General features: G+C 38.5%; 1 long non-coding RNA gene across 1 annotated transcript; it reads left to right on the forward strand.

Moving 5' to 3' along the window:
• Positions 1-4,077: 4,077 nt before the first annotated feature.
• Positions 4,078-15,411, forward strand: LOC122216927. The gene is made up of 3 exons (XR_006201193.1): positions 4,078-4,257; positions 10,668-10,767; positions 14,944-15,411. It is a non-coding gene; the product is annotated as an uncharacterized LOC122216927 (long non-coding RNA).
• Positions 15,412-20,766: the final 5,355 nt, after the last annotated feature.

Genomic DNA, 20,766 nt, shown 5'->3' on the forward strand with positions numbered 1-20,766 from the left:
TCGTGAAGGGGCTTAAACGGACTTGTCAGACTACCCATTTCTGTTATTCCCCTGTAGGCATTAAAAATAAAAATGACAAAGGGGCACTTTTTTGTGGCTCAGTCAGTTGAGCATCTGACTTCGGCTCAGGTCATAATCTCCCCGCTCGCAAGTTCGAGCCCTTGCATCGAGCCAAGTGCATCCTCACTATTGGTGCGGAGCCTGCTTGGGATCCTCCTCTCTCCTCTCTCTCTAACTCTCCCTGAGTCATGCTTTCTCTCTCCATCAAAATAAATAAATAAACTTAAAAAAAAGTAAGAATAAAAACATATCTTTAGTCATTTTCTTTTGGCCCTGTAACATTTGCTTTGGCCAGTTTGCTAGGAAGTAAAAACGCCCTTGCCAACAAGAAAAGTAAATCGTTCCGGTTGTTCCTTTTTGTAGATATTTTGCAAGTGTGCAAAATGGCGATGTTATTTCGTCATGTCTTGAGTGCCGTATCTAATCTGATCTCTTCTTTTTTGTTTTTATTATTTTTTTAAATGTTAATTTTTGAGAAAGAGACAGAGCTCAAGGGGAGGAGGGCAGAGAGACAGGGAGACACAGAATCCGAAGCAGGCTTCAGGCTGTGAGCTGTCAGCACAGAGCCTGACACGGGGCTAGAACCCAGGAACTGCCAGATCGTGACCTGAGCCGAAGTCAGACGCTTAACACACAGAGCCACTCAGGTGCCCCTCTTTCTTCTTAAAAGAAATGGGGGGGGGGGGGGAAGCCACAAAAATTAAAAAGTTAATTCACATAAAAACCGCGAGGTGGTATTCGTGGAGATACATACACCTGTAAAATGGGACACCAATTTCAAGTATCCTGTGGGCAGGAGTTGCTTATTTACAGACAGAAGTTCACGAAAGAACTGGCAGAATGACTTCCTTCCCCACCAAGGGAACTAAAGTGCTTCTGATCGGAGTTGAAAGTGAAGCCCGTGCTCCCAGTAGATGTTCTACCAGCTTCTGACAAACCAGAGTCCTTGACTTCCCTTGGCACAACCACATGCTCTTTTCCTCTATTTATCGGCTGGCTTTAATGTTCTCTCTTCTTAGCCTTCAAGTTTCTGTGACCTTAATATGACATTTTAGTTGGGTGATTAATCGCTGTTAAACGGCACCGCGCTGATTAAACAGAGGCCTTGTTGGCACACTAGTCGGTTACAATGCAGCGATTCACTGTGATAAGCTTAAACATACACAATTAGATGTAGTAATATCCAATTTGTCAAGGCTCTTGCGGCTTAATTTTCGGCCACAAAGCTTGAAAGAAACAGTGACGAGACAAAAAGCTCCAGATTTATTGCTTAAGTACTTTCCAGTAAATTGATCTTGCCCATCACGTAATCTCATTTGGGACATTTTGGGAGCCAGTGAAGCTTCACTAACCCACAACCTCCTTAAAAATGGGCCCGAGGGTTCCTGATCCCAGAACTTTGAAAGCGAAGCCACGAGATATGAATGTCTTTTCAGAGGCAGACAACAACCCATTGCCTGGCCACAGCTTTCCTTTTAGGATAATTGCATAAAAATAATAAATGTCAGTAAAAGGATGAAAGATGCATGTAAGGAAATAAAAATATATACCGTGTCCTGAAAACATCCTACTGAAACAGCCCATAGCTCTGTTATGTGGAAAATAAAACAGGAGCAGCTGAAATGTCTTTTAAATGGGTTATTACAATCATCATTATCTTATGCTAACAACAGTGAGTTTTTCTGGCGTGTGCTTTCAAGGCAGGCTAGTACTCTCTAATCGGAGCAAAAGAAGATATGCTTCTCTTGCAATTTTTGAAATAACAATTACTTTTCCATTTGATAAATAGAAAAGGAGCACCTAGGAATATTTTCTTCAGATGAGCTATGAGGAACATGTACTCTTTTAGCCCGATAAGTACACAAAGAATAAAGCTGATATTCAATGAATACCCTGTAAACATTTGTTCGATTATTGAAGACATTGCTCTAGATGTCAGGGGAATGGAAAAATTTGTAAGATGCGGGTGTTTGTTCTAAAGCCTCTGTGGTGGAGTATGCAAACTTACGCATGGTTATTATATTAGACAAAAACTACACGCTGTGAAAGCACAGAGGAAGAGATTGATCATTCATGGGACAGTATAGAACCCACAGGGTAGGCTCAGGGTGAGGGGTAATACTGACAAGAACTACTAAGTAGGTAATATTTGAGCAAACCCTAACAGAAAAGTAGAATTTCTGCCCAAGGATAAGAGGTATTACAAGGAGCAGGGGTTGGGGGGGTGGGGGAGGAAAGTATGAATAAAGCATGATGCTGTAAAGGTACAAGGCAGAATTATTTTATATCTAAGAAAATATTTTATTAAATATTTACACAAATTTCCATGCTATCATCTCCAAAGTTGGTCTACTCATTAGGAAACGGACTAAGAGATTTCCAAAGGCACAGTTGCCCAAACAAGGTGGAAGGTTTCTTCTCCTTTGTGGAGCGGGCTTAACTGGGAGTTGGCTGTCCAGAGCAGGTAGGTCGGTATCTGTGTTCCACAAGGTCATATTACTCTTGGGGAGTACAAGGTCATATTTCTCAGGCTCCTTTTACTCCGTTGCCCTGTTAGCCTCAGTATTGCCCTCATCCAAAAGGTTGAATGAAGCTAGCTCCCTGGAATTGCATCTACACTTCTACACCTAGATAGAGAGAAGAAAGGTGTTTGGGGCACCTGGATGGCTCGATCGGTTGAGCTTCTTGATTTCAGCTCAGGTAATGATCTCACAGTTCATGGGTTTGAGCCCCACACTGAGTTCTGCACTGGCAGCTGTGGAGCCTGCTTGGGATTCTCTCTCTCCCTCTTTCACTGCCCATTCCCCCTCTCAAAATAAATAAATAAACTTAAAAAAAAAAAAAAAAAAAAAGAAGAAGATGGAGGGTAAGAAGCTTCTTTCAAAGGAAGTGACCTAGATGTTGCTCACATTAGCCAACAGAGAGGATCCAGCTGGGAGGCTTGTGTCCTGTGAGAAGTCCAGAGTTTACTAACATGAAGAAGGGTAGATTTGTTACTATGGGACAATTAAGCAGTTTCTGACATACTAGGTGGTCAACATTCATTGCTTAATTAATAGATGAATAATTAAATGAAAATTGAATGTCTCTATGTTCCATACAAGCCACAGTCTAATATAGGAATCAATACCTCTTAGTTCTTTTATGAATTGAAGGAATTGAAGAGCAGTTGTTCTAGATGCTTCTGTGGAGGTGTGTGTGTGTGTGTGTGTGTGTGTATAGAACATAACCCTTTTATTTTCTAGCACCTGTGACAGTTTCATGTCTCTCTAAAGGAGACAGGAAGTTTGGAGCATTATTGGCCCTTTTATTTTATTTTTTATTTTTTTTAACATTTATTTATTTTTGAGACAGAGAGAGACAGAGCATGAACGGGGGAGGGGCAGAGAGAGAGGGAGACACAGAATCGGAAGCAGGCTCCAGGCTCTGAGCCATCAGCCCAGACGCGGGGCTCGAACTCACAGACCGCGAGATCGTGACCTGAGCTGAAGTCGGACGCTTAACCGACTGAGCCACCTATTGGCCCTTTTAAAGGAAAGGAGTGGGTAGGCACACCCAGAAGTGAGTGAACATCTTCACACGCGGGAATGTGCTACTAGTACAGCCAAGCCCACACCTGACATGCTCCCCACCACAGTCTGCTATGCTGTCTCTTTTTTACAAGAAATCTGGAACAGTGCATAGCAAAACAAATAAATTACTTTTCATCTCTCACAAAGCAAGTTCAAAGAATAGATGCACCCGTCCAGAAGTCTGGTCTGAACAGCTTCAGCGAAGAAGCGTACTTTCCTTTTCATCTTCCTTGGCTCCAGCCAGCAAGAGACAAGAGGCCCCCCGCTTTCCGCACCTTAGAATTCTAGACGGTGTTTAGTTACACTTGGGATCTCGTTGCTTGGGTATCTCTCCTCCATCTTCCAAATCCATCTCTGCAGCAACTGACGTGCATAGGACCGAGAGGTACCATGCGGTGGACGCCACAATCCTTCGGAGACAGTGAAGTCGCCTGTGTTCTGGCACTCTGCTGATGAGGAAGGAAAAGGGCAAGCCCGAGAGGGCAATGCCAATGCCGATGAGGGAGATGGTGGTATCGTTGTAAAGCGGTACGGCCACCGGGAAGATGGTGCACAGGCAGAAGACAGTGGGGAAGAAAAGACTGAGCTTGAGGGGACGAGGCCCATTAGGCTCCTTCCAGCACAGGTACAGCTGACCGACGATCGAGAGCCCCACAAAGAACCAGTAGCTGAAGCTGTAATGGTTAATGAGCTGAAAGGTGTTCTCCACACACCAGTAGATCAGTGCCGTGATACCACTGAAGAGCAGAGCAGGTACCGGGGTGTGACCCGTTCAACACGAATCATGCAGATGGCATCTGGGAGATGGCCTTCTCTTGAGCCCACAAAGAAAAGCCTAGAAGCAGCCACAATGGAGGCATTGAGGCCACTAAAGCAGGATAGTGCTCATACATATATATGCATATATATATATGCAAATACACACACACAGTGGGGGTGGAAGGTGGGGTGAAGGCAAAGGTGCAAAAACATTGAACTGCCAGAGAATGCTCAGATGTCGTTAGTAATAGCAGTTTTTCTTAGGAAGTGTCCTGGCTCCTTAATTCAGGGGACAATTTCTCAACCTAGAGAAAGGAGGTCGTTTGTAAGCCTGTGTCCAACACTGGGACCCTGGGGTGAGATCAGCTCCACAACTCCTCTCATGTCTCCTCATCATCTTCAGACACCATGCTGATCTCATGCCTTTGTTCCGGCCATTACGAGATGGGTTCTCCTTCTGGAAGAAACACACGATGGGATCACACTTCTCTAAGCCTTCATCTTTCTACTCATATCTATATCATATTTTTAAGAGAAAAATGCGTCTTAAGTTTTGGAAAGGCGCCTCTAGGATTATAAACCTAGGTTCCGATTGTATTTTACATCTGGCTTCAATGAGAAACCTCATACCAAATAAAAAGTATGTATATGTGCATTTGCATGTATACACATGCACATACATAATTTACAGCTTGCAAACATAAAGTCACTACTTTAGTCCCTGAAGATAAGAACTTGTTTTCACATCTCACAAGCATCACCATCTAGAGCTCAGAGTAGGTGGAATTGAATAAATGTGGAATTGAATAATAAGCCCATAATTCCAATATCATGGAAGGTTGGTCATAAATTAGCATACATGTGTCTCTTTGTAGAGTGTGGTTAATCAAAGAAGAATAGTAAGTCTTGGAAAATAGGCAAAATATTGAAGTCTAGAAGTAACCATAGATGTAGAGATAATTCTAAAAACAAAGAAAATGTATGTTTTCACAGATATATCATTTCTATCAGACAAAAAAGCAACATAACATACAGATAGAGATAAATTTTTATCGAAAAAGAGGATACTATCTTTTCATGATCTGATGAGGTCAGAACTAACATCATTATTTTTGTCAGTCTGCTGTTGCTACAATTTCAGAGTGGAGTAAACTCAGGGTTTGCATTCTTTTATTTTTTTAAGTTTTTTTAATGTTTATTAATTTTTTTTTTGAGAGAGAAAGAATGCGAACAAAGGAGGGGCAGAGAGAGAGGGAGACACAGAATTCGAAGCAGGCTCCAGGCTCTGAGTTGTCAGTGCAGAGCCTGATGCAGGGCTCGAACCCACAATCTGTGAGATCATGACCCGAGCTGAAGTCGGCCGCTGAACTGACTGAGCCACCCAGGCACCCCTCAGGGTTTATATTCTTTATAGTAAATGCTGCCTCAGGGTGCCTGGGAGGCTCAGTGGGTTGAGCATCTGACTCTTGATTTCGGGTCAGGTCATGATCCAATGATCGTAGGTTCAAGCCTCAATTTGGGTTCTGCTCTGAGTGTGAAACCTGCGTAACATTCTCTCTCTCCTTCGGCCTCTCTACCCCATAAATAAATAAATAAATAAATAAATAAATAAATAAATAAATAAATAAATAATAAAGCATTTGCTTCCTTAAACACTGGAAGATGCCAAAGTGCCCCAAAGTCAAGAAATGTGAGTCACTGAAGTCTCTACTCATTCATCCACTCCCCTGTTCATTCACTCCTTGAAGAGACTCCAGGTTAATTTATAACACTTGCCCTCAAGAGTCTTACAGTCTAGTAAGGCATTTCCATTCTAGAGGAGCACTAGTCTCTACACTTTGATCTTTCACACCTCTCTATAAGGATATTTTTTGTGTATACCCATCATTTTTGTTCATTTCTCTATAAATTACTTATGTGTACTACCATGCTAATTCTATACATTAGAAAATAAAAAAAAAATACAAATACTTTGATAATGAGAAATAAAAAAGAAATCATGTTTGGGGGCACCTGGGTGGCCCAGTCGGTTAAGCATCTGACTTCAGCTCAGGTCAGGATCTCACAGTTTGTGAGTTCAAGCCCCACGGTGGGCTCTGTGCTGACAGCTCGGAGCCTGGAAACTGCTTCGGATTCTGTCTCCTCTCTCTGCCCCTCACCCACCTGTGCTCTGTGTCTCTCTGTCTCTCAAAAATAAATAAATGTAAAAAAAGAATTTTAAAAAAAGGGAAACCATATTTTGAAGTGAGTAGTTAAATCTGATGGCTTCAGAATACCATTAGTTAATATCTTTTTACACAATATACTTAATGGAAGGTTCAAGTTAAAGGTGGTGGATGTAAATTCATTTTATGTAGCCAGTGTTCTTGGTATTTTTCTTTTGGCTGACCATTTGACAAATAGGATGTGACTGTCAATGTTTTTACCCTGTTTAGTGGCTGACAAAGAGCTTTATTAATAGTAAAAAAAAAAGTCCTGGCTGCTATTTTCTTTTTGATCCCTTAGGCTTGCATTAATAATGTTGTTTTAAACAACAATTTCCAGAAAAAATATTTTTAAGCTTCTAGTTTTTATGATGGGGCTGTTTTAGTGATAGCCATAAAACCACATAACGGGAACACCCCCAAACTGTATCATGTTGCAATATGCAGAGATCAAATTAGATCAAATGATCTAATAAAGGTATTGTTACTAACACCTTCTCACAGTAAGCTAGCACTCTTGCCTTAGCTTACTTTACGTAGAGGGCATGACGTGCAGTCATCTGACATACAGGACCAATGGCGGGCTGAGGGAAGAACCAGTAACAATTAACTTACTTACTGTAGTAGAGCTCAGTTATTCCTTTTTGATAAATAAAAGAAAAATTAAGAGGAAAAATTCTAATATTTTATTGCACCCCCAATGGATCGTTTTGTGCACCCCACTTTGGAGACCACTGTAGTAGAGAGTTGGGTTAAAAATAACTATTCCAAGGGGTTTGAGCCCTGTCCGCTTCAAGAAAACCAAGGTATCATGGTGGTGGTTTGGTTCTGCCTAATTAGTATTTAGTAGTATTTAGTATTTAATTAGTATTTAGTAGTATTTAGTAATTAGTAATGCAATGTTTATGCTTTTCATACTGATTGTGTGCTCCATCTTAGGCCTGGAAAACAACCAGTTACCATCACGGTAAACCTATAGTTTTAGGGAAAACTTTCATCAGAACCCTTGACTCAAGTCTTAGAATAAATAAGGTCAGACTCAAAAACATAAAGTGATTGGGGGCGGCTCAGTCGGTTAAGCGTCTGACTCTTGATTTTGGCTCAGATCATGATCTCATGGCTTGTGGGTTTGAGCCCTGGCTCAGGCTCTGTGATGACACTGTGGAGCCTGCTTGACATTCTCTCTCTCTCTCTCTCTCTCTCTCTGCTCCTCTTCCACTCACACACTCTCTCTCTCTCTCAAAATAAGTAAGTAAACTTAAAAAAAAAAATAAAGTGATTAGAGAATAATGTAAAAGATGAAATAATCCAGTACTGCAAATAACTTTACATGGTGGGCTATAAATGAAGAGATTAACATGTATTTACTGAATGAAAAAAATCTTTTAAAAAGAATATTACTGAGGTCTGGACTTTATAGAAGAGACACATTTTGGCTGGAGAGGTATTTCCTCAAGGGAAACCAAAAAACAAAACAAAACAAAACAAAACAAAACAGAACGCAGTGTGAATAGGCAATAAGGATAATAAAGACATTATTTTTATTTATGAATTGATATCTTTCACCTCTAGATATAAGACTACAATGTGAACTGTCAGTGCAACTTGAGAAATGGTCAAAGCTGAGGAATTCTGAGTTATTGGGTATGGCCTGATGGAGAGACCTAAGTCAGATCTATTATGTTTATCTGGTCTTAGAGTTATATCGGTGACAAATAAAGCTTCGGGTAGAGAATTCTGTAGATTTTTTAAAAAATCACTTGTCTCAGTTTCTACCTTCTCTACAAGAAAACAATATTTTAGCATTTATTGAAGACTTAATATGCATTGGGCATTACAGGATGCAATCATTGCATAACCATGCAATATGAATATTCCTATCTTGCAAATGATAAAATGGAAGCCCAGATGTCACAGAGCTGGTGACATCAGCGCCACCTGTCTTTGAGTTACTGCCTTTGGAAGTGATGCCAGGAAACAGCAATATAGTATTGTAGCATTTTGCCTCCTTTAAAAACAAGAAAAAATAAATAAAACAAAGGAAAGCAAAACCAAAAAAAAGTTATTTACAGGTATATAGTTAGGACTTTTAGGTTTCTAAAAAATGTAATTATTATCACACATAAAGGTGTAAGGAAATCTTTAGGAAGTCAAAGAATGCAAAGACACGTTGGAGGGCATTAAGAACTACCAATAAAGGAATCATAGCTACCTGAATTGTTTAAGAAAGACATCAGAAAACTCTAGGGAGCTGTCAGAGGGAAAAAAAATAAATAAAAAGACAAGCAGAAGAATTGGAAAAGGCCTGGAGAGATTGAAATTTGTCTGCATTGTACCTCTCTTTTGACAATTCACATCCATCTTCAACAGAATCATTGTTTATTCTTATTATGCCAGGTTTCCTTTTCTGGTCTGCTGGTTCTCTCGGGTTTCGTAGGCCAGTAGTTTGAGTTTTCAAATTTCAAAAACATTTGGGATTTCAAAAGGACAAAATATAAAGGATACCCAGCAGCACAGTTTACTTAGGAGATTTTAATCATAATATTCTGCATAGTGTATGAGACTTTCTACCTCAACTGTCTGTCTCCTTTCTCTTTAGTGTCTGGGGAAAAGCCAAGAACTCCTCCCTCCAGTTTAAATACCCTACAAAATGTTGGTGGAAGTATTTGGCCTGTTCTATCTTCCTGATTCCCTTTTTGCTGTAACAAACCCAATTAACTAGCAAGAGCTGCCATTGACAGTGTAATAAACTGGGTCATGGGTAGAGAGTCAAGTGCGGCCTTATGACTTCGCTGTCATTACCTTAGGGAGTTTGGCAAGTTTCTGAAATGCCACAGTGCAACCTGGGTCTGCATTCCCTAGCTTTTGAGACTCAGAAGACTTTACTGCAGCCGTGGCTGGGAATAAACTGGAAATGCTGACACCACTGAAGAGGTGCCAAAGTGAAGTGATCACAACTTAATCTGAGCCAAAAGGCATTTCTCTGCAACAGGCACAAAGAAAGAGCAAACTCCCATAACCTATACGTAACACACAAACCATTGCAAAAGAGATTCAACACCACCATGCCAGACGCCAAGTGAGTTATTTCTCTCCTTCCCTGCCTCACCCTAGTTTCCTCCCACTTGGTCACACATGGTAAGCATTCATCTAACGCCAACTACAGTCCCTCAGTCTTATCAGGAAATCTGCACTCCCCATTATTTGAGCACGATGGAGCACATATTTCCAACGTAAAAAGACTGACATCATTATTATTTTAATTAACTAGTTCCCAGTTTGCATTCTTTTTCTCCCTTTTCCCTCTCTTACCACAGCACCCATCCCCCATCCCATCCCAGCCCCACACACACACACACACACACACACACACACACACACAGAATTTAGTTTGCTACATTCAGTTAAAAGTTATTATAAATTTAGAACTCAGACCTCACAGTAACAGGGATTGCTTTTGGATCACCTGTAAGCTGTCACAGACACTTAGCGTCACTAAAATGTTGACCAGGGAAATGATAGCATTGTCGCATTGAGGTCTTTTAACTATGCTTTGACTTTGTCAGCATTTAGACAATGGACAATAGATTATTTTCTCCAACACTTTGACCAAATGAAACACTGGTTACTAAGTTATGTTATCTTCACCAACGAGATCCAAAATAAAAATTGTGAGCACATTTCATCCATGGTGAGCATGAACACAATTTTGCTATGTACAAAACAGTGTTGTTTCGTCAGTGTATTACACATACACCTTTTGTAAGAACTGTGCACATGTATGATTGACTTAAATATTTTCAGAGACTTAACAAAGAGAGAATATTGGAATCCCGATTTCTTAAACAAGCCTTTTACATTTTTCAATGCATTCTTTAAAGAGGGTTTTGACCACACACATGTACATTTTTTAATTTGGAAGACTAGTTTCCTGTTATAATCAACACAGATTACTTTGGGACTTAAAAAAAGTCAGGCAAATCCTCTAAATTGTTGAACTCTCTGGGTACATGTATCTTCTGCCTGTTAAGTTTATTTACTTTATACAGTTTCCCTTCTTTTCTTGCTTTAGAGCCTGTTCAGTATCACTGACTAAATCATAGAAAGAACCCCAAGATGATCTACAAAGCCACAATTATTGATGCAAGCGAATGCTCATTTAAAGAATCAGGGTAGGTATTGGTAACTTCTATTTTTAAATGACTCTATAGTCATAAAATATAAACATTGTTTTTAATTATAAAATGATATTCATATATTGTATAGAGTCAATGATTCATTTGAAAAAAACACTCGAATACTCATAATTTTAAAAAACAAATTCTATACTTATATATTTTCCTTTTCCCTGATACTGTTTTGTCTCATATTTTAAGAATGCTTTATCTTCACAGTAAATTTTTTTGTTGTTTTTTGTTGTTAAATTATTTTGTTGTTTAGACACATAATGCAGAATGTCTACTTACAAAGTCATGGCCACATACATCCAGTTGAGCCTAAGCATCCAGTTGAGTGTTGTCCTTTAAGACTGACATCTTAGGGGAAATGAACTTACTACAGATTTGTCCTAACTTCAGTAACACTCATCCATAAGTGGCCCCTGAGTTGCTACTGTTTAGTAGTGGCACTTGAGTTGAAGAGGGGGATTCTTTAAGAACAAAACACCTGGTGACCAACAGAAGGGTCCAGAAGAAGATGGAGAATAGAGGGTAGATGAAGGGGTGAGAATGGCTCCAGATACTCACATGACCAAGGGGATGTGATAACATTAACCTGGTGGGCAATGCATGAGTAGAGAAAGTTCAGGGAATAGTTTATATTCTGGAGAGAATAATGGTAGGCAAAAAACCTGGGTTTAAACTCCTAATAACCAAACAAATCACTTCTTTTTCTTCTCTCTCTTATTTCTTCTTCCATAAAATGAGAATGATTATATTCCATTGGAAACCTTGGTGGCCTTGACATGAATCTGTACGAGGTTTTGTCATTTTTGTAATAGAAATAAAACATGTTTCATTATGGAATTTAACACAGATTGTCTCTTGGATCCTTCCAGGTTGTCCTTCTTTTTTTAATTTTTTTAATGTTTATTTATTTTTGAGAGAGACAGAGACAGATTGCGAGTGGGTTAGGCGCAGAGAGAGAGGGAGACACAGAATCCAAAGCAGGCTTTAGGCTCTGAGCTGTCAGCACAGAGCCCAACGTGGGGCTCGAACTCATGAGCTGTGAGATCATGACCTGAGCCGAAGTCAGACGCTCAACTGACTGAGCCACCCAGGTGCCCCTCCAGATTGTCCTTCTTGAATTATTTGTTAGATTTTAGAAAATAGGTAACAGAATGTTTTCTTGGCTACTTTGGCCAAATGAAAATCTGTTAGTTTATGTTACTTTCATCAACAAGATCCAAAGATAGAAAGACCTAGACATATTGTCAGCTTACTCTATCAATATGGAGCTGCATACAAGTGGTGCTGGGAAAACTGGACAGCAACATGAAGAAAAATGAACCTGGAACACTTTCTTAGATACATGAAAATTAACTCAAGATGGATGAGAGACCTAAATGTCAGACAGGAAGCCATAAAAAAATCCTCGAGGACAAAGCAGGCAAAAACGTCTTTGACCTTGGCCACAGCAACTTCTTACTCAACACATCTCCAGAGGCAAGGGAAACAAAAGCGAAAATGAACTATTGGGACCTCATCAAAATAAAAAGCTTCTGCATAGTGAAGGAAACAATCAGCAAAACTAAAAGGCAGCCAACAGAATAGGAGAAGATATTTGCAAACGACATATCAGATAAAGGGTTAGTATTCAAAATCTATAAAGAACTTATCAAACTCAACACCGAAAAAACAAATAATCCAGTGAAGAAATGGGCAAAAGACATGAATAGACACTTCTCCAAGGAAGACATCCAGATGGCCAACAGACACATGAAAAAATACTCAACGTCACTCACCATCAGGGAAATACAAATCAAAACCACAATGAGATATCACCTCACACCTGTCAGAATGGCTAACATTAACAACTCAGGCAACAGCAGATGTTGGGGAGGATGCGGAGAAAGAGGATATCTTTTGCACTGCTGGTGGGAATGCAAACTGGTGCAGCCACTCTGGAAAACAGTATGGAGGTTCCTCAAAAAATTAAAAATAGAACTACCCTACGACCCAGCAATTGCACTACTAGATATTTATCCAAGGGATACAGGTGTGCTGTTTCGAAGGGAAACATGCACTCCAGTGTTTATAGCAGCACTATCAACAATTGCCAAAGTATGGAAAGAGCCCAAATGTCCATCGATGGATGAATGGATAAAGAAGATGTGGCATATATACACAATGGAGTATTACTCAGCAATCAAAAAGAGTGAAATCTTGCCATTTGCAACTACATGGCTGGAACTAGAGGGCATTATGCTAACTGAAATTAGTCAGTCAGAGAAAGACAAAAATCATATGACTTCACTCATATGAAGACTTTAAGACACAGAACAGATGAACACAAGGGAAGGGAAGCAAAAATAAAATAAAAACTAGAAGGGGGACAAAACGTAAGAGACTCTTAAATACGAAGAACAAACTGAGGATTACTGGAGGGGTTGTGGGAGGGGGGATGGGCTAAATGGGTAACGGGCACTAAGGAAATCTACTCCTGAAATCATTGTTGCACTATAACTATAACTATAACTAACTATAACTATAACTAACTGTAACTAACTCTAACTAACTTGGATGTAAATTTAAAAAATAAATTAAATAGAATAAAAAAATGTGGAGCTGCATGGATTTTCATCTCCAAAGAACAAATCATCAAAGAGCAGTATTCCCTGGGGAGAGAAGTCAAACCTGCTTAGTTTCCTAAAAAGACCAAAATATTCAAAAGAATATTTTTTTCAAATGAGTTGTTGGCATGCCAAACGTTCTAGGTGCTAAAACATTAATTTCTAAACCATTCTAGTTGTTTACAGATTAGATTTCTGAATTAGAATTGCTGTCTGAGCCTTCCGCCTATTAGTCTGTAAGATGGAATAACCATGCATTCATTCAAAATTTGTTTGGCCTCCACCACAAGACAGGCTATATTTTAGGCATTGAGGACCCAGCAGTGAACAAGACCTAGTTGCCATTCTCAAGGTCTACATGGTCTAAGTGGGATGTGGAAACAGTAGTGGGTGTATGCAGACAAGCCAACTAAATAAGGCGATTCCACAGGTAAACATTGACAGCTGTGAGGTTCATAATATCGGTAAACACTCCAAGAGGGCTTAGTATGTGGCAGGTATACGTGTAATATGTCATTTAAACCCCATAGCAACCATAAAGGATGGGCCCTTACATTTAAAGAGGAAAATACAGATTTAGTAGCTTCCCCAAAGTCCCCCAAAGTAATGGGCTGAGAATTTGAACCTCGGTACTCGAATGCCAGGTGACTTATAGCACTTTCACTGGATTAAGTTGAGAATGAATGACAAAAAAACAAAGTATCCAAGAATGGAGATGGTAGCTATGGCAGAAATATAGAGAAGATTGGTGTAGAAAGGGAAAATGACCCAGAGAAAGAAGAGGATGTGATGTTTTCATGGAATACTCAGCACTACAGAATGGCCAAAGCACAGAGTTCAGGGAGAGGGAGTAAAGACGCAGAGCTGAGGAGACAGGTTACACCTTGTAGGATGGTCGACCTCAAAGTTGGTGCTTCAGAGCCTCCTCCAGGCTGTAGAGTGGAGTCTTGGGCTAGGAAGCAGAGAAGGGAATTTCATCTCAGTTTCCCAGGGACTTTGTTTTTGGTGAAATGGTGTTTTTTTCTGCCAGATTTTTGTTCTAGAACTTAAAAAGATGCTGCAGGCGACTTAATTCTTATGTGATAGTTCAGAAAGCTAAATTTCCGCATGGTAAAGTGACTCGCCAAGGTCAGTAGTTAGCAAATTCTAACTAAAACTCCGATGCCTTTTCTTATCTCCGGTGTCTCTTTACCATATGGCTGTCTTACTATAATAAATTTAACGTTGAATACTGATTTTGAAAACATAATCTTTGTCACTGGAAATGAACCTACTTTTTCTACTCACAGTTTTTCTCTTCTTAGCACACACAATGCCAGATTTATCATCCTGAAATACAATTCTAAACACATTACTCCTTTCTTTCTATGTAATCATAAAATAGTCCATTATGGTCAACAAAAATAATACGTTCTTAGAGTGAATAAGTATGTTATTTTTCACTTCGCCCTATAAATTACACATATTCAGTAAAATCACTTTGGAGACCATAAAACAAATCAGGAGAATGCATTTTCTTTCCCACCAAGTTAATATTATGTATTGTTTTGTATTACAGCACTTGGTCACAAATTTGGTTTTATCAGAGAGTTGCAAAGAGCACTTCAGAAAATAAGAAAGCAAAGTGAGTCCATCAACAAGTTTGCTAATCTATCATTCCATATTTTCCTTCTGATAACCTTCACCTATCAACTGAGTCACCATTTTAACTCTTCGTGATAATTACCATTCATCTTATCTCCACAAATTTCCTTCATGGAGAAGGAGTGCATTTGCCTTATAGATACAGCAGGCTTTGAATGGAAACTCAAAAAGGATGTATTGTGTTCTCGAAAAAAAAAATGAACCAGTATACATTTAAAAATGTTAAGAACAATTTCATAAAGTCATTACCATTTAAATCTGCCTTTGCAAATTTCATATTTTCCACTGGCTGGTCTTCCCCACAAAAGAAGATTCGAGAAGGTTTCCCCTGGGACACGGTGAGCCAAGGAATGTGTGCACTTTAAGTAGGTGGCAAGTGTAAGCTTTGATGGCTTTAGAAAGCCCTGGCATCCTGGAAGTCAGAGCAGAGCTCACCAGATGCCTTTGTGTGTTCTGATTCCTAAAACGGAAGGCCCATGGTGACCTGCCTGCTTTGCATGTCTGGCTGTGTCTACAAGCAGAACTCAGGAATCGATGGTCCCAACACAAAGTCTCAGAAACTATGGATCTTCATCCGTCTCCAGGGTATCTCACGGTCTGCACACATTTTCTGTAGTCTACTAAAATGAAAATTACTAAATTGTGTTGTGCACCTCTAACAATATCACAACGATGAAGCTCTTCTCATTTCCCACAGAGAGCAAGTAGAAGACTAAATCCTTCTTTTTACATATTTAAAAACATTATGCAACTCATCTGTAGAGAGGTTTGATATATATCTGAAACTTCCATGCCTTAAAATTTGAGAGAAAACTGAAAAAGAAAAAAAAATGCTTACTTATTCATGAAGCATTACATTTTCAAACATAGCAGAATACTGGAAGTCAGAGAATTGAAACCTGAAATAGTTAAACTTGCAAAGAGACTCATTCATTATTTTTCAGAAAGGAAAATCTTCTTAAAGCTAAAGCATTCAATTCTTGGTTTCAATCCAAAGGTTCTGTTCAGTTGTTTTGAAGTTACAGAGAAAAAAATGTACTTTTCCTATCGTACCCATTGACATTTTTAAACAAAAATAATTCAAAGATATTTAAACAGTACAACTTCAAATGTCTGTTGTTAATCCATTGTGGGGAAGAATCTGTAGAAGAGAAAAGAACTATGAAAAAATAAACTTAGAGTTTGGTCATTCTTTCAAACACTGAATCAAACTGAAATCCTTCTAGGTTTGTGATTGTACTATCAAAGTTGGTTTATTTCTAACTAAAAGAGAATACAGATTCCTGTATTGTCTCTTCCAAAAGTATTTTTTATGGGAAAAAATATGAAACTATTGTATTTACCATCATAGAACAGAATCATCACATGCCAGGAAATTCTGTTTCACTCTTTGTGAAATGCTAAATTAGCCTAATTATCCTACCATTTCAGAAGATTTCTTGGTGAGGGCTACTCTTTAGTAAGATCATACAAAGTGGAACTAACGTGTGATCTTTTTTCCAAATGTTTGTGTTATAATTTAAATTCGAATTCTACTCTTAAGTGATCGAGGGTGCACAATTTAATCATGGAAAGAATATAAAATACAGTAGCCCAAAGATAAAGTTTACAGATGTGTCACTGTAAGTTATTCAGCTTCTTGCATTTAGAGACAGTGGAAAATCGATGGGTTTAAAGTCTTGGGTAAGATAGTCTATCTCTTGCAATCTTGGTTTCTTTATAACATGCGGATAACTGCAAGATATGTGTAACAAAACAGGAGTTACGTGCAAAACAGTATAGATACTATCTGGCACAGTACATACTTAGCAATTGTTAGTTTCATTCCCCTTTTAGAGGCAAACATTCATTAATATAATTAAAAATTATAAAATGCAAGTAAGAGGAAATGATGCTTAATTACCAATACTGTACTAAACAAATTTGTGCAATAAATTAATTTACTCTCCATTGAATCAGTGTTTTTCAAGTTACTGTTTACACACGATTAGTGCATACGAAATCAACTTAGTCCGTTCTAACCAGAGAGGAAGAGAAGAGAAAAGAAAAAAGAAAGAAAATATCAGAGTATATCATACTTAGAAGAGTGTTGCTCCATTAAACTTTCATTTGGGTTACAAGTGTGGCACGTCTATATTGAACACTAGGTCACAAGGTCAAATGTGTTTCTTACTGTGGGTTGCAATTTTTTTTTCAAAAAAATAAAAAGACATTGCTTACTTAATCTGTTCTTTCAATTCTGATATCATTTTCTATTTTTTACTTTACAATGTGTATATAAAGATGGCTCTCCAGCTAGTGCTCGAAAATTCACTTACGCATTTTCATCAACCTGGACACATTTTCCACAGCCAAACGAAATCGAACATTCTGGTTGTCTGGCCAAAAACTAGAATATATTGAGGAATTACTAGTTGTGAGACACTGTGCTATACACACACTTTTATTTAATCTTCAAAACTGTTTTATGAAGGGTTAGTGCCTTCATTTTACAAGGAGGAAACTGAGGCTCAGTGAAGTGAACCCAAAGATGAGATTAAATTCCAGTTTTGTCTCCTTCCACACCCTTGCTTTTCACCACTAAATTGCAACACGTTCTCAGGTGGAATATAATAATCTAGCATGGTAAGTGGAGAAATGGTTCCCATAGCTCCTGCTTCCTTGGCAAAATTCTGCTGAGTGTGGAGTCAAACAGGCTGGGGAAAGATTGCACCACACAAAGGAAACTGAACAGAGTTGGTGGAGAACACTTTTCTCATAGAGCAAATTAGGTCTATCAGTGACTGGTTTAGTCATAACACAGTTTAGCCTTTTAAAGAGTCAGAATTGTATAAATACAGTACAGGAAGTTCAAAAAGTAATATTTTAGAAGCTGCATTCTTTTCTCCAGAACAGACAGCACAGAAGGTTCCATTTCCCACATTAAAACACTCTGTCTTCTCCATGGGACACAGTGAAACATTTACTAAGAAGTCCGAACAGCCAGGAGCATGAACCCTGATTCTTTCCACTGTGTTCACAAGAGCAATGGATTCAATGGCAGTCCAGGATTCTGAAATAGCCTGTTGAGATTTCTTTGCTCGTGCTCAGCTAATATGAATCACTTTGACTAAGTATTGCCCTGCTTTGCAGAATGGTATTCTGACATTATTAATTGTTGGCTCAGTTAAATTGACCACAATAAGAGCTTTCTCCAGCCAGAGATAGAGCCTATCAAGCTCTTATGAATGTCGGCATTAAGTTTAACTATGGACCCAGATCCAAATTTTAAAATATAATAAACACTCTCCCAAGATATAATACAATGAGCCAGCTACTAAAACCCATCATAGCAGGGCAATTGTGAAATGCCACATGGAACCTAAACTTTGAATGTATCATGTAAGAACATGCTATAAAATGGGACTTCTTCAGTGGATTTCCAAAATGCCTACTTTAAAAAAAAATGCATTCATCTAGGTTTTCTTTCTTCTTTTTTTGCTTATGTGTAGCTACTTGGTTCAAATCTGAATTAACCGACATGATACCAAATGGTCTCAAAAATACCCGTCACAAAATTTCTCACTTGTAAATGGCATGTACCCGGAAATAAGATGTTATAAAGAGCCTGTAGAAAGTATGAGAATCACCAAGAGGCATGCTTCACTTGAGCCAAATCTAGCACTACCACTGGTATAAGGAAAGACACCCGGAAGTGGCTTGGGAAATTTACTTTCAATCGTGCCAATGTGTTTTGAACTAACATTCTCTCTTAAAAGCAAAAATTTGGAATGGAATTCCAATCAAATTGGTCAAAACCGCTGTATTTAGACTAGAAACAACCTCTCAAGTCTCTCAATTCGTGTCCTTTGGGAACAGGACAGTCATTTAATGAAGAACCTGGAATTTGTTCACTTTTTCAGGAACTTAGTAAGAAATGATCATTCACTTTTCAGTGATGAACTTTAAAACTGTGGACTTGCCTTAAATCCCCACTCTCATTAGCTCAAATTTTATTTATAAAGGCATATTTAATACTATGATGCCATTCAGCTCATGTAATATTATATTGAGTATGGAAAAAGAATCATAACTATAGCAGCTTAAAATGTAATTATTATACTCTATGTTATGGTTTTAGCAGTTGGTCTCAAAGTCATTTCTCTGCAAGTTCTTTTTCTGTTGATTTTCTTTAAAAATTAATTCATTACTTTGGTAGGGCATATTTTCTGATTGCCTGTATAGTAAAGGCTCAGTATAGATGAATTTGAGAAATAGAAAAAAACACAAATGAAAAAAATTTCCCCTGCCACACACACAAAAAAAATCACTAACATTTAGAATTTTATCCTTCTAAACACGGTTCAATGCATATAAGCATGCATTAAGTTTTTAAAAATGTATCAGCATATAGCACATTCCCAAGAAACTGTAAATCGCAAGTAATTGCCCTTGTTAGTAAAAGTTTTTCAAAAATATTTTTAAGAGTCGTAAATTTTATACTCCTGGAATGTATAATAATTTAACTATTTTTTAAATATTATTAGGCATTTGGTGTCGTCCAATTTTTCACTATTATAACACATTATTGTGAATCTCTTTTATATACTTTTTATATTCATTATTTCTTAGAGGTAGAATTGCTATGTCACAAGGGCCAAGATGTTTACAGTTTTGGTACATGTTGCCTAATTCCTCCAGAGAGATAGAAATTGTACCTTCTCCTACCTGTGCCATCAGAGTCTGGCTACGTTGGAGATTATCCGTGTATTAGGCAGCCTCTAACATGGTGTCCAGTGATTCTCTCCCCTTTAGTGTGGGAAACACGTAATGACTTGCTTCTACTGAATAGAATATAGTAGAAATGATGGGCTACTACCTCAGAGACTGGGTTATAAAAAGACTACTTCTGTCTTATTCTCTCTCTGTCTCTCTCTGTCAATCTCTCTGTCTCATCACTTGTGCTGGGAAAAGCCAGCCACCATGTTGTTGAAGCCCAGTGGAGAAGCAGACGTGATATGTTGGAAAGAGAATCCTTCAGCCTCAATCTTGAGATGACTGTAACTTCGTGAGAAACCCGGAGCCAGAACCACCCGGCTAAGCTGCCCCAGATCCTTGACTCACAGAAACTGTGAGAAACAGTCTGTTATGGTAAGTTGTTAGGTTTTAGGGTAATTTGTTCGACAGCAATCAGTAACTAATACAATAATTTTTTGTTTTTATCTTCGCCAATTTTCTACGACTGTAGAAAGACTGAACATTGTTTTTCATTTGTTCATTGGCCACTTACAGTTCTTTTGTTAAAAATTATGTAGGGGCGCCTGGGTGGCTCAGTCGGTTAAGCGTCCGACTTCAGCTCAGGTCACGATCTCACGGTCCGTGAGTTTGAGCCCCGCGTCGGGCTCTGGGCTGATGGCTCAGAGCCTGGAGCCTGATTCTGATTCTGTATCTCCCTCTCTCTCTGCCCCTCCCCTGTTCATGCTCTGTCTCTCTCTGTCTCAAAAATAAATAAAAACGTTAAAAAAAATTTATAAAAAAAAAATTATGTCATCATGTTTTCCTTTCTCCTGATTATTTCATAAGAGCTCATTATGTATAAAATGTACAGCTCCTTAACCATTATGTGTTGCAAATATTTCCTTCTCAGTTTTCCAGTTTGTTTATATTTCTCTAGACACTGAAGGTGGTTGACATGAAAAAGTCTTTCCATTTGTTGTTGAAAAAGTCTATCCATATCTTCTTTTATGGTTTCTTCTTT

This window comes from Panthera leo, chromosome B1 (assembly GCF_018350215.1).
Source record: "Panthera leo isolate Ple1 chromosome B1, P.leo_Ple1_pat1.1, whole genome shotgun sequence".
NCBI lineage: Eukaryota > Metazoa > Chordata > Mammalia > Carnivora > Felidae > Panthera > Panthera leo.